Source organism: Capsicum annuum, chromosome 11, assembly GCF_002878395.1.
Source record: "Capsicum annuum cultivar UCD-10X-F1 chromosome 11, UCD10Xv1.1, whole genome shotgun sequence".
Classification (NCBI taxonomy): Eukaryota; Viridiplantae; Streptophyta; class Magnoliopsida; order Solanales; family Solanaceae; genus Capsicum; species Capsicum annuum.
In genome coordinates, this window is record NC_061121.1 from 58,431,652 (window position 1) to 58,444,636 (window position 12,985).

A 12,985-nucleotide genomic window follows, 5' to 3' on the forward strand; every position below is an offset into this window, starting at 1 on the left:
TTATATCCTTCTTCTCATCATGCATCCAATTAAGCCAAAACTCATCAACAATCCATTCTCCATTAGCATCACATTATGCAATTGCACAACAAACACAATAAAAATACAATTTTAGCTTATATAACTAGGCCTATTATCAGTGAATACACTACTAGAAATTACCCCTATTGCAGCAGACCTTTTGGCAATGATTTCAAAAGCATTGCTATAGAAGGTCTATTGCAATGGTTAGAACTGTTCGAAAAAAAAATTATTTTAGTAGAGCTAGTTGGTGCTACAACTATTGATATTTATGGATAACAATTGAAACATGGTATCTTATAACAACGATTTCATGAACCATTTCCATAGTGTCACCTATGGCAACAGTTTATTAAAAAAAAGCTATTGCATCAATTTTATTTTCCCTCTCCACTTTGAAGATTATTCCATTTGTTATACTATATATTTGTTTTATCAGAAATATAGAGAGATAAATCAAATCCAATTATCAGAAGTATAGAGAGATAAATCAAATCCAAACACTTCTTCTTTCGGTGAAATACTTTTTTTCCCTTTCCCTACTTTTCTCCTCCACCACCTTTCTCCATTTTTGCTGAGTAGTGCCAGTTCGAGGGTTTTGATGCTGATGATATTAATGAATTTGTTGACCTTGATGAACCCATCTCTACTGCATAACACCTCTCTCCTCTTGCACTCACCACTACTCTCTCTATCTCTGATCATATTGAATCTCATCATAGTCTACCTTCTTCTCCTCCATCAAATCCTATCACTCAATTTATATCTCATTGTCTGACCTGAATCCTGCATCAAATTTCTTTGAGGAATGGGATGACGTTGAGTTAGAAGGTATTCCTTAATCTCTACCCTATAAGTCTTCTTTAATAATGGAATCTTCCACTTAGACTTTTACTTCTTTTGAATTAGATCCCGATTTGAAACCTGAACTAGAGCTTGACACTGAAAAACAAAGATTGATATTGGATTACACTATTGAGATATTTTATGTTTCTTTCTTGATTATGTTTGTAAGAAATTAAATTATTGGGAAGAATGAGAATGAGAACTTAGCATTAGCTTGGGTGAGTCAATTTGAAATGAGGGATTATTTGATAAGAATTTTAGTTTATTGGGTTTTGGGAAAAGATAAGATTCACCATTTTTGTTAAAAGAAGGAAAAACGATGCTCAAATTTAATACTAGTTAGAGGAAATTTTGTCAGGTTTTGCTGGCTACGATGGAGCTAAAAAGTCGGTAAAAGTTGATATTGAGGTTGTATAATATGGTGGTGCCTTGTAAAAATGAGATAAAATTTAAGGTGTATATAAATGATGATGCAATAGATCCTATGATTGTTGATGTGGCTAAGAAGAAATTGGTTGAGACAGTGCAAAAATAAATTATAGATCTCCATATATTTGTATTAGTGGTGAGTCCACCAAGTGAGAAGAAGTGGATTGCTGACAAGATGGCTGTTGTTGATGAGTCCAAAGAGGCAGCAGGGGATACGATCAGTGAAATCGTGATTAATCAGGTTTGTTTCTTAATGATTTTGTCTAGCTTGAGTCTTTCATAGTTCATAGTAGTCTCAGATATTTTGTTGTTAGAAATAATATAAATATTAGTTTGATATGTGTTAATCATTCGTGCTACATTAAAATTATACTCTTTTACTGGAACATTTGTTAGTATAATCTACTTAATTTTCATTCTGGTATGTTGTATTCTTCTGGTGGTTTTTATTTTATAACACTGGCTATTGTTGTATAACAAATAGTAAAACAACCGTTGTTATTGTTGTTGCTTTCGTGAAGTGGGGATTCATATAATCGACCTCTACTTTAGTTGGAACTGAGGCCTAGGGATTTATATAGCTGATCCCAACTTGTTTCAGACTGAGGAGTAGTTGTTGTTTGAGTATCCATATCTCAACACCCATTTAGCCAAATACTCATAAATTTAGCTCACTAGAAACTCCTTATAATTTTCTTGAAATTGTACTATGAAATCTGAAATGTCTGTATAGTATTTTAGTTAGGTATCATCACAATAGTATTTTAATGTTAGTTTTGTTTAATTCATGGTGATTCATTCAGACAACACCACTCTGGCTATGCTGTTGATGTTGATTTGAGAGTTTTTTAGTGAAGGATTATTGTAGAATAACATAATTATAATGGATTCACTTTTCACAACCATATAGAGTAACATCACTCATTTATTGTTTAAATACAAGTGACCAATATGTAAAAACAGAAAATGGACATTACCATGAATGTTGCCTATTCTTTGTATACTGATAAGTATTAGTGGAAATATTTTGTAGAATGACTGTTTAAGTAAATAGGTTACAACTAAAAAGAGACGTATGAAGTAAGGTAATTATACTCATGTTTCCAGGTTGCATTGGTAGTCGTACTCAATCAAGAAATTATCTTATGAATTCTACCTTCACAAGTAAAGAATACATGCTTACACCTTTTGTTTCTGAACCTATACTTGTCAGAATGTTGGTGGTGCTATTATATGTCAGTCTTGGGACTACTTTGGACTATCTTCTTGAGCTAAGGATCTATAAAAAATAACCTCTCTACCTCTGAGGTAGAGTTAAGGTCTGCGTACACTCTACCCTCCCCAAACTCCACCGAACCCGTTGTTTACACCGTTTTAAGAAAAATACATAGTAAAATCACACTTATTCTAAACTCATTGAATAAGGTTATAGGTTCAAAAATATGTATACATTTGATTCTAATGTATGTCCTATTATCCCTGATTTTTGAATGTCTCAAACAGTGCACCAATAGACCTTGAGTATTTCTCGATTGTCAAAATTAAATTCCCTTTCACAACCTAAGTTGCATGGAATCTTCACTTTCAATGTGTTCCCATGTCGGATTCTCCAAAAATATACTAATTTTGGAGATTTTGACACGCACCAGTTTACATTTTTGAAGAGTCTGAGCAACATGGGTCATAACAAAACTCAGTTAGGGGCAGATCCAGGTAAGTGATGTATATATAATAGATGTTGAATCTACTTTGAATTTTTCATGTGTTCAATTTATTTTTAACATCCTCTATGAAAATATTTTCTCCGACACTGGTTCTACAAATTTAAGTCTTGGAGATTCGATCTACTCTAAAGCTATGGAATCATGGTTTGATAAGCCTCATTTTTTTTGTTGTTAGCTATGTTGTATGTTCCTAGGTAAATTCATATTTATGAGTACTGATAGGACCCATTTGTTGTTCAATGTGGTTGGAGTTTCCACTTCAAATATAGGTAAGTACAATCATGCTAAATACCACTTTGTGGCGATAACATGAAACACCAACATTTCTGGGCTAGTCTTTGAACCATCGATCCTACATGTATAAGCCATAATCCAAATGATTCCCATGTGAATAAAAGTTTCTTTATCTTTATCCTCGTGTTTGATGTGATTTCAAGGTGAAAAATATTGATAGGAATTACTTAGAACAAAGTTGAGCTAAGAGTCTTTTATTCGCTCTAAGTTTAGTATTTGATTCTACAAGGATATAATTTGAATGTGTATAACAATTGATATAAATAGAAATTTGCAATTCAAGACCAACCAAATTGTATATAATTGAGTCAACTTTCCAGCGATACCAATTTCGCCTTAATTCGATACTCGAGTTAAAAGTTATGGCATATTCTGTAAGAGGCAGTAAGGGGTCGCGATAGGGCCGGGCCGTGATGGCTATTCAACCCAATTGGGAGTCGCATCGTGAGGTCTGATTAACCCAACTAGGGGTCACGCTGCAGGGGCTATTCCCCCATAGTTTTAGATTCAGAAGGGTCAAGGGTTACTTTGGTCCTTTCCCCTAAACCCCAAACTTCCGACGCATGAATTATAATACCCAAAAGGGAATTATTTTCCCATCTTCCTCAAATCAACTCACGTAAAAACCCTCTTCCATTCCCAAGAACAAAAATCCAAGCGTCACCATTCAAGAACCTTCAAGAAAAGTTATTCTCCAAAATTGTTATTGCTATCGAGTCCTAGAGGTTATGAAAACCCAAAATTTAGTTGTTTACTGAGTTTCTGTAGCTTTAGAATAGTTTCAGATAAATCATGAGCGTTACCACTAAGATAGCTATCGTAATCAGTTACTTTTCCAATTAAGTTAGTTTACTCCAGTAACCAGTGTCATTTAGTTAGGAGCAGGATTTAGCACCGAGCAAATCTAGGGATAGGGGCTCACCCTCCAGTAAGGACTTTGTCTTTAGGAGAAATCTCTATGTTCCAAAACTACGTAGACAACATAGGTTATGAGATATCACCTGCCAGTTTAGGACTGGCACTCTCATGGATCACCCACAAGTTTAGGACTGATCTTAGGAATTACCCGCCAGATTAGGAATGAATCCGCAACAATTGTTAGCACCCGTGGCACAGTACTAGCACCCTTGCAATTGGGGTCATAGGTTGGACTCCAATTAGCTTATTGGGGCATGTCTGTTAGATGATGCCTCCCACAGTTTTAGTGTCAATATTCAGTTCAGAACTCAATTGAGTTTTTCTTGTCCATAACATATAGCTACCAGTTATCCATTTATCAGTACTCCGTATTTCAGTTTATAGATTATTTCAAAACATGTTTTATGCTTGGTTATGCATTATTAGTCTTTACAGATTTTATGCATTCTACTCAGTACTTTATGTTATTCATTCAATCAGTTATTACTCATGCACATGAACTTATGTTATTAGCCTAAACTCATTTAGAATATCAGTACATTCAAGCTACTGATCGCATACTCATTTCTTATGCTATGGTATTTAATATCATACGTTTGGATGCTCAGTTCCTTAATCGTGCATAGACATACTATATTACATTTGTAGCTGTGGTGAGTCCTCATACTTTGAGAAAATGGTCTATTTATCTTAGTTTACCCTATAAATTTAGTACTTTGTAATCAGTCAGAGTTAGTTGGGGGTTTGTCCCATCAGCTCCACAGTCAGTCAGTAGAGGGTTTTCAGACTAGTACAGACAGTTGGTCAGTTTTCAGTTATGATTATCAGTTATTTTATTAGTATTTTCAATATGTTTCTAGATTTCTTAAAACATGATACAATATTGATTTTAGTTTTTAAAACCTTATGGTATTTCAATTGAAATTCCACACATGTTGTTTATCAGTTTTATTCAGTGCTCACAGTAGGTACTAGCTCACGAATTAGCTTATGGTCTCTCGAGACCATAAGCACCGTGTGGAATCCAGGGTGTACTCCTGGGGTGTTACAAACATGGTATCATATCCTAAGGTTTTAAAGTTTCCTAGGGAGTTTGAAAGCCGCATTGAGTAAAGTCTTATGCATAGGTATGAAGCGCGTCACACTTATGGACAAGAGGCTACAAAATATTTTAGGAAAAGTTTTCCTTCTTTTAGTGTTTATGTCTTGCGAAAGGGCATGAGCTCTGTATAAACTCTCTTTATGATTAAATCTTCCTTTTGTTTATAGAAAATGCCTCCCGTAAAGTATAAGGGAAGAAAGAATAGGAACCAGCCCATACCACTGCTAGTTCAAGATGATCCCTTAAACGAACATTTCTCCTACGCAAAATTCAGAGATGCTTTCATTACCTTAGCTTATTCAGTAGTTTCTCAAAAATATTAGCAGGATGTTGTCCTATTTAGATTTTTGGTTTATGGTCAATAGATTAAGGGAAAGGAGCGTAGAGATAAAGAGAGAGATAGAGTAAGAAAGCTAGAACAGGTAGTTTTGTGACAAGTTCAGAGGGTGGTAACTATTCCTAGTTTCTTCAAAAATTCTCATCCCTAGCTTCTCTTTCATCTAGTGTGCTAGTCCCTAAGTTTAGGAATGACAGTCAAGCTAGAGCACCAGGCTCTAAGTCACAAGGTAGTGGTAACTAACCCACTTTGTGGAGAATATGGTAGGAATCATAAGGGTGTGTGTAGAGCCAGTAGTGATGTATGTTTTGGGTGTGGTAAGATAGGCCACAAAGTAAGATATTTCCCAAAGAGTGGTCATTAGGATTAGTCCAACCATCCTTCAGCTCCATCCAGTCACCCGACTTAGCAGGGTGCCGCATCCAGCACAACCAGTGGACAGTCTCAGAATAGGCTATATGCACTTTAATTTTGACATAATCAGGAAAGTTCTCCTGATGAAGTTATGGGTATGTTATAGGCCTTTCATATTCTTGTGTTGTTTTACTAGACCACGAAGCTTTACTTTCTCTTATAACCTCTATATAGTTGTCAACTTTGATGCCAGACCTGATATATTAATGGACCCCTTCTCAGTGTCTACTCCAGTAGGTAAATATCTTCTAGTTAGATGGATAAATAGAAATTTCCCAATTACTGTATCCTAACAAACCACTTTAGTTAATTTCAGAAATAGAGCCATTTAGTTTTAGTTTCCTGATAAACCTGTCATTTAATGTAGGGGTAGTACCTCAGTGCTTAGGAGTCATATGTGTTCTTAGATTCCTTTGTAGAATCCTATGATAGCATATGATCTAGAATTTAAAGTATAAACAAGGATGTTTAGTAATGTAGTATAGTTGGGATGGTGTTATCTGAATTCGAGTAGATTATATTTCATGGGGCTAGTCATATGAAAGGTGAATTAGTAGGCTTGAGCAGTGTATGCAAGAATATATGTTTGTTGATTCGAAACACGTGTTGTGGATGTGATATTTGTAGTCTATGATGAAAGTAGTATAGTTATTACAAATTTAGGGATATCCATGTTATTTGTTAGAATCTAAGTTTGAATCTTTGAAGGTTGAGGTAATAGAAAGAGGAGTTGAAAATTCTAAGTTTGTCAATTTTAAGTTATTACATAATGATTGTTGGGGCTATAGAGGATTAAGAGTTGTATCCAAGAAGAAAGTACTATGAGCAAGTTTTACATTATCGAGCATAGTCATTCAGGGTGAGTTTACAAATTGTGCATATTATTATGCCCCAAATTCTAGAGTAAAGTGGTGGCAATTTAGTTTAGAGATGTTGATTAAGTGGTTCCCAGACTTAGAATGATGGCTTTAAGCTGAGGGGAAGATGATAGAGCAAATAACCAAGTCAGGCTCTCAGATTCTAGTAGTGATCCCAGTGTATTGTAGAAAATCAGTAGGGGAGGAAGATGCCCGACCCATTCTTATCTCAGTGCAAGGTTTTTCAGTCATCACTATATCTACTCATGCCTTAAATGTCAGTTCCATGATCATTGCTCATCTTCATGCACATCATAAAGAACCATGTACACTTCCAGTCACTAGTATAAGGGATTCATATTTGCTCAGCAGTAAGAACTATGTTCCATGATATTATGAACTCCAAATGAATCAATTCATGCAGCTCATGACTCATGTACTCATTCTTTACAGTATGATCAGTTCCAACACTCATGCTACACTATCAATGATCAACAAAAATTCAAATTTTTATTATGTATATCCTCAAATTTGATTTCTTTAATGAATTCATATTATGGATACACTATTCCTTAGGCCTCGATTTTAGATCCTAGATATTCAGTCATGATTCAGTCCGTAAGTGTCTCATGCATCATCTCAGTCTTTTCTTAGTATTTTAGCCAAGTCAATATCGTTCGGGGGGACGAACTATTCTCGGGGGCAGATGTCTAATTCCCGAGTTTTCATGTCCTAAATCTCTTATATTTTCTTCATGAAACTAGATCTATCTTAAGGTAATGGTTACTCATAAGTAACTCTCTCATCCTATCTCATCCTTATAACCATTCTCATGTCATTGCATGTATTCAAGAAATCAGTTTAGTTCATGATATTCAATTAATGTATCATGTTTTAGAATCAGTTATGAAAACATGTTTTTAGTCATGCATGATCTGAATATGATCTTAGTTACCTTCATATGGTACTCTTAGTCTAACCCGTCTTATTTGAGGATGAATGTTCCTAAGGGGGAGATAATGTAACACCCTGCATTTTTGGGCTAGTCTTTGAACCGTCTTTCCTATGTTCATAATCCATAATACAAATGATTCCCATGTGAATATAAGTTTTGCAATCTTTATCCTCGTGTTTGATGTGCTTTAGAGGTGAAAAATATTCACAGTAATCACTTAGAACAAAGTTGAGCTAAGAGCCTTTCATTCGTCCAAAGTTTAGTATTCAATTCTACAAGGGTCTAATTTGAATGTGTAGAACTTTTTATATACATAGAAATTTTCAGTTCAAGATGCACCAAATTGTAGATAAATTAGTCATCTTTCCAACGATACCAATTTTGCCTTAAACTGATACCTGAGTGAAAAGTTATGGCATTTTCTGTGAGAGGCAGTAAGGGATCGTGATATCCCCGTGACACGATGGCTATTCAACCTGACTGGGGGTTGTATCGCGAGGGCTGCTTAACCCAACTAGGGGTCATTCCACGGTCTATTCTCCCACAGTTTTAGCTTCTTAAGGGTCAAGGGTTTCTTTGGTACTTTCCCTTCAACCCCAAGCTTTCAAAGCAAAATATATAACATCTAAAAGGGTATTATTTTCCCATCTTTCTCAAATTAACTCACGTAAAAAACCTCCTCCATTCTCAAGAACAAAATCCAACCATCACCCTTCAATAACCTTCAAGAAAAGATATTCTTCTTTAAGATTTAAGCTTTTGAGATACGTTAGATGTTCATCCATGGGCCCTTTCCATCCATGTAGTCCAAGAATCAAATTTTAAGTTTAAAAGAATGATCTTTACATGTTATGATGAACTTTATCCATGAACTCCCATGAATTTCAATTTTACATGATGTTTACAAGTAATTGTTGTTAAAATTAAATCTTACATGTTTGAATGGTGCTATTCGTATGTTAACTCCCTAAATCAATGATTTATAATATTTCAATTATGTTAGCATCTCATGTTTTGACTACTCTCATGATCAAGTCTATGAATTTCAAGTGTTTGATGAAATGCCTAAATGATTGGGGTTTGAAAAATGATCCCCTTTTATGTTTCCAAGAGTTTTTGATAGAAAACGTCCTTACACATTGAAAGTTGAAGTATGTTGAACTACATCTTTATAATTTGATTTTCAAGTTATGTTTTCAATTGATTTCATGTGGAATGCATTATAGTATGTTTCAAATATTGTGACTTCCATATGATGTTCATACTAATACAGAATAAAACCCTCAGTGTATAATTTGGTCATGTGATTGTGCTATCTTTTCATCTTTAAAAAGCATCCCCACGTTAAAGTCTTAGTTCCTATGTGTTTGATGAAATGCTTAAATGAATAATTATCAGCAATGATTTCCTTCCAAGGTTTCAAAGCTTTCATATGGTCCAATTGTTATTGCTATCGAGTCTTGGAGGTTATGAATACCCAAAATTTAGCTGTTTACTTAGTTTCAGTAGCTTCAAAATAATTTCAAATAAATCATGAGCATTACCACTCAGATAGCCGCCATGATCAATTACTTGTCCAATTAAGTTAGTTCAGTCCAGTAACCAGTGTCATTCAGTTGGGAGTAGGATTCAACACCGAGTAAACCTAGGGATTGGGTATCACCCACCAGTTAGGACTTGGTCTTGAGGAGAAATCCCTAAGTTACTGAACTATGTAGCTAATGTAGGTTATGAGATGTCACCCGCCTATTTAGGACTGACACTCTCAGGGATCACCTGCCAGTTTAGGAATGACACTCTCAGGGATTATCCGCCAATTTAAGACTGATCTCAGGGTTCACCTATCAGATTAGGACTGACTCCACAGCCATTGTTAGTACCCATGGCATTGTACTAGCACCCTTCCAACTGGGGTCAAAGGTTGGACTACAATTAGCTCATTGGGGCATGTCTATTAGATGATACTTCACATAGTTTTAGTTTTAGTATTCAGTTCAGAACTCAATTCATATTTTCTTGACCATAGCATACAAATATCACTTATCTATTTTTCAATAATCAGTATCTTAGTTTACAATTATTTCAGAACATGTTTTATGCTTAGTCATACATTATCAGTCATTACAGATTTCATGCATTTCTACTTAGTACTTTATGCTATTTATTTAGTCAGTTATTACTTATGCATATGAACCCATGCATATTATCCTAACCTTATTTAGCATACAAGTACATTCAATGTACTGATGGCATACTCATTTCTTATGCAATTATGTTTATATCATAGATTCAGATGCTTAGTTCCTTGATCGCGCATAGACATGCCAGATTATCAGCTGTAGCAGTGGTGAGTCCTCATAGTTTGAGGACATGGTCTATTTATCTCATTTTAGCTTATCAATTCAGTACTTTCTAGTCAATTGGATTTAGTTAGGGGTTTGTCCCATCAGCTCCACAGTCAGTCAGTAGATGCTTTTCAAACTAGTACAGATAGTTGGTCAATTTTTAGTTATGATTATCAGTCATTTTAAAAGTATTGTCATTATGTTTCCAAATGTTTTAAACCATGATTTAGTATTGATTTCAATTGTTAAAATATTATGGTGTTTCAGCTGAAATCCCGCAAATGTTGTTTATCAATTTTATTAAGTGCTCATAGTAGGTGCCAGCTTATGGGTTAGCTTGCGATCTCTTAGGAACGTAAGCACCGTATGGCATCTAGTGTGTACTCCCAGGGCTTTACATAACATCTTCGCTGGAAAGAAACTTAAGGATATTGTTCCCTCATCTCACAACTATGATGTAAGTAATTGAATCTGGTTAGTTATACCATTTTTTGCTGCTGCTTTCATCATGTTCATTTACTTAACAATTACGAACCACCTTGTTATCTATTTTATGTTATAGGTTCCTTAGTGAATGAAACTACTTAACAATTACTAATCACCTTATTCTCTGTTTTACGTTATAGGCTCCTCATGTGAATTAAACTGACTACCAGTTTATTGATATCTCTGAGGATGGGTTTGTATGTATTTTCTTTACTTAATTTGTTACTTGGATTTTGGATCTCCTTTTTGAAGGCTATTTCACTTATAATATTTTCTTAAGTGAGTCTGTTGATAGAAAATGGTGATGATGCTCTTTTGGATCAGGTAAGCATCAGCGCAGGATCAAATTTGGACACCAGTATTACTTTGCTACCTCTTTTATATTCGTGAACTGACAAATTTAAAGTGAAATGATACTTGGACACAGGACATCATGAATTGAAGGAGTATCATTCCCTAATGAGTGTCATTTGATTGTACTAATTGTAGATATAGATTCCATAAGGCACTAGCTCTTTTATTCCAAGATCAAAAAACATTTTCTTGGTTTATCTTTCTTATTTCTGCGAAACTAATTTATTAAATTGAAGATTAGTATGTGTACCATAAATTTGTGCATTTCTCACTCTTAACACTATTTTCTAACTAATGAGCATAGGTCAAAGATGGTTTTGCTAAGGGGAAGGACCTGGTTCTGTCTTTCATGTCTTTTATAGGGGAGGAGCAGCTCTGTGGTATCAAGGATATTGGTCCCAAGTAGCAGAACGTGGAAGTGGTGTTATGATATAGAGTTCCAAAGAATTGATATAGTACGTAGAAACTCCTACTCCGTGTAGTTTAAATTCTTACTACTAGTAATTGGTGATTGTTATTTACTAGTCAAGTCTGATTGTTGTTCCTTTCTTACAATTGTTTATTATAATGTATTATGTAAATACAAATTTCCAAATAACTATTTTATATAAATTGTTGCAATTGATATTTTTACTAGTTACAACATATGACAACAATTGTTGCTATAGATCAATAAATTATTGCAATAGTATTAGAAATTGTTGCAATAGGTAGTCAAAAACCGTTGCAAAATGTTAATAAAACCATTGCAATAGGTAGTCAAAAATGTTCCAATAGAATAATAGATTGTTACAATAGGCTTTAAAAGTAGTCACAATATATAGGAAAAAATTATTGGAATAGAATTATAAAATTGTTACAATAGCTTCTATTCCAACAGTTTAACATCGTTCCAGTAGAATCTATTGCAACATTTATTAACTGAAGTTATAGGTCAAAAGAAGCATCCTAATTAAGAGAAAAAGTAATTTTTGCTATAGGTTGGTCTATGGCGACATTTTCTACCAGCCGTTCCATCAACAGTTGCGATAAATCTATTGAAATGTTCATATATAAGACAGTTGTTTAACCATTGCAATAGAGCTATGGCGACGATTTTTGAACCATTTCCATTGGGGTAATTTCTAACAATGATTGTAGTGCTTGGACATATAAATACATCCAATCATAGTTTTTTCTCTACCAAATTCAACTGCATCATGTTCATTATCACCACAACAATCATCTTTATCTAATTCAAAACTATCCTCATTAGAACTTGCAAAGTAAGGCTCATTACCTCCAAGCCTTCCTTCATAACTTACTCTACCTTTTTCAGTTTTATCAAAACCTAGATCTGGTCCTGCTTCACCTACTAGTACCTCTGCATTGTTAGTTGGTACTCTCTTATTTTTCTTTGAATCTTTCTTTTTTCAGCTCTCAACTCCCTAACCTCCTCATATATATCACTACCATAATTCTCTTCATTATCATCTCTAATTAATTCTCCTTCTGACTCAATACTATTCTAAGTAGAGTAACCAGAACCCTTTACATCTTCTGAAAAATCAAATCCAGCCGGACCAACATCTATATCATCAACTGCGGCAGTACTAGGTGGAGTAGCTCTAGGTACAACAACACTAGGTGAAAAAGCAATTGGTGCTGCTATATCTAACTGCAGCAGCACTAGATATATTAGTACTAGATACAGTGACACTATCGTAGTAGTGAAAAGAAGTGTGATATTGATAGGAGATATGGTTGGAAAAGAAGTAATAGGGTCCTCCATCTTTAAATGGTCCTCACCTACCTTAAAGTTAGGCATAGTATTAAAAGTTGCACCAAATTAACCCATATCCCTATGACTAAAATTTTCTAATAACATGGGGCCCACAGTAGGCTCATCAACTAAATGGTTGAT

General features: G+C 34.6%; 2 pseudogenes; both read left to right on the forward strand.

Annotated features, from left to right (window-relative positions):
• The first annotated feature begins 359 nt into the window (after positions 1-359).
• Positions 360-2,566, forward strand: LOC124885220 (annotated as a pseudogene).
• A 406-nt stretch (positions 2,567-2,972) lies between these two features.
• Positions 2,973-11,488, forward strand: LOC107846502 (annotated as a pseudogene).
• Positions 11,489-12,985: the final 1,497 nt, after the last annotated feature.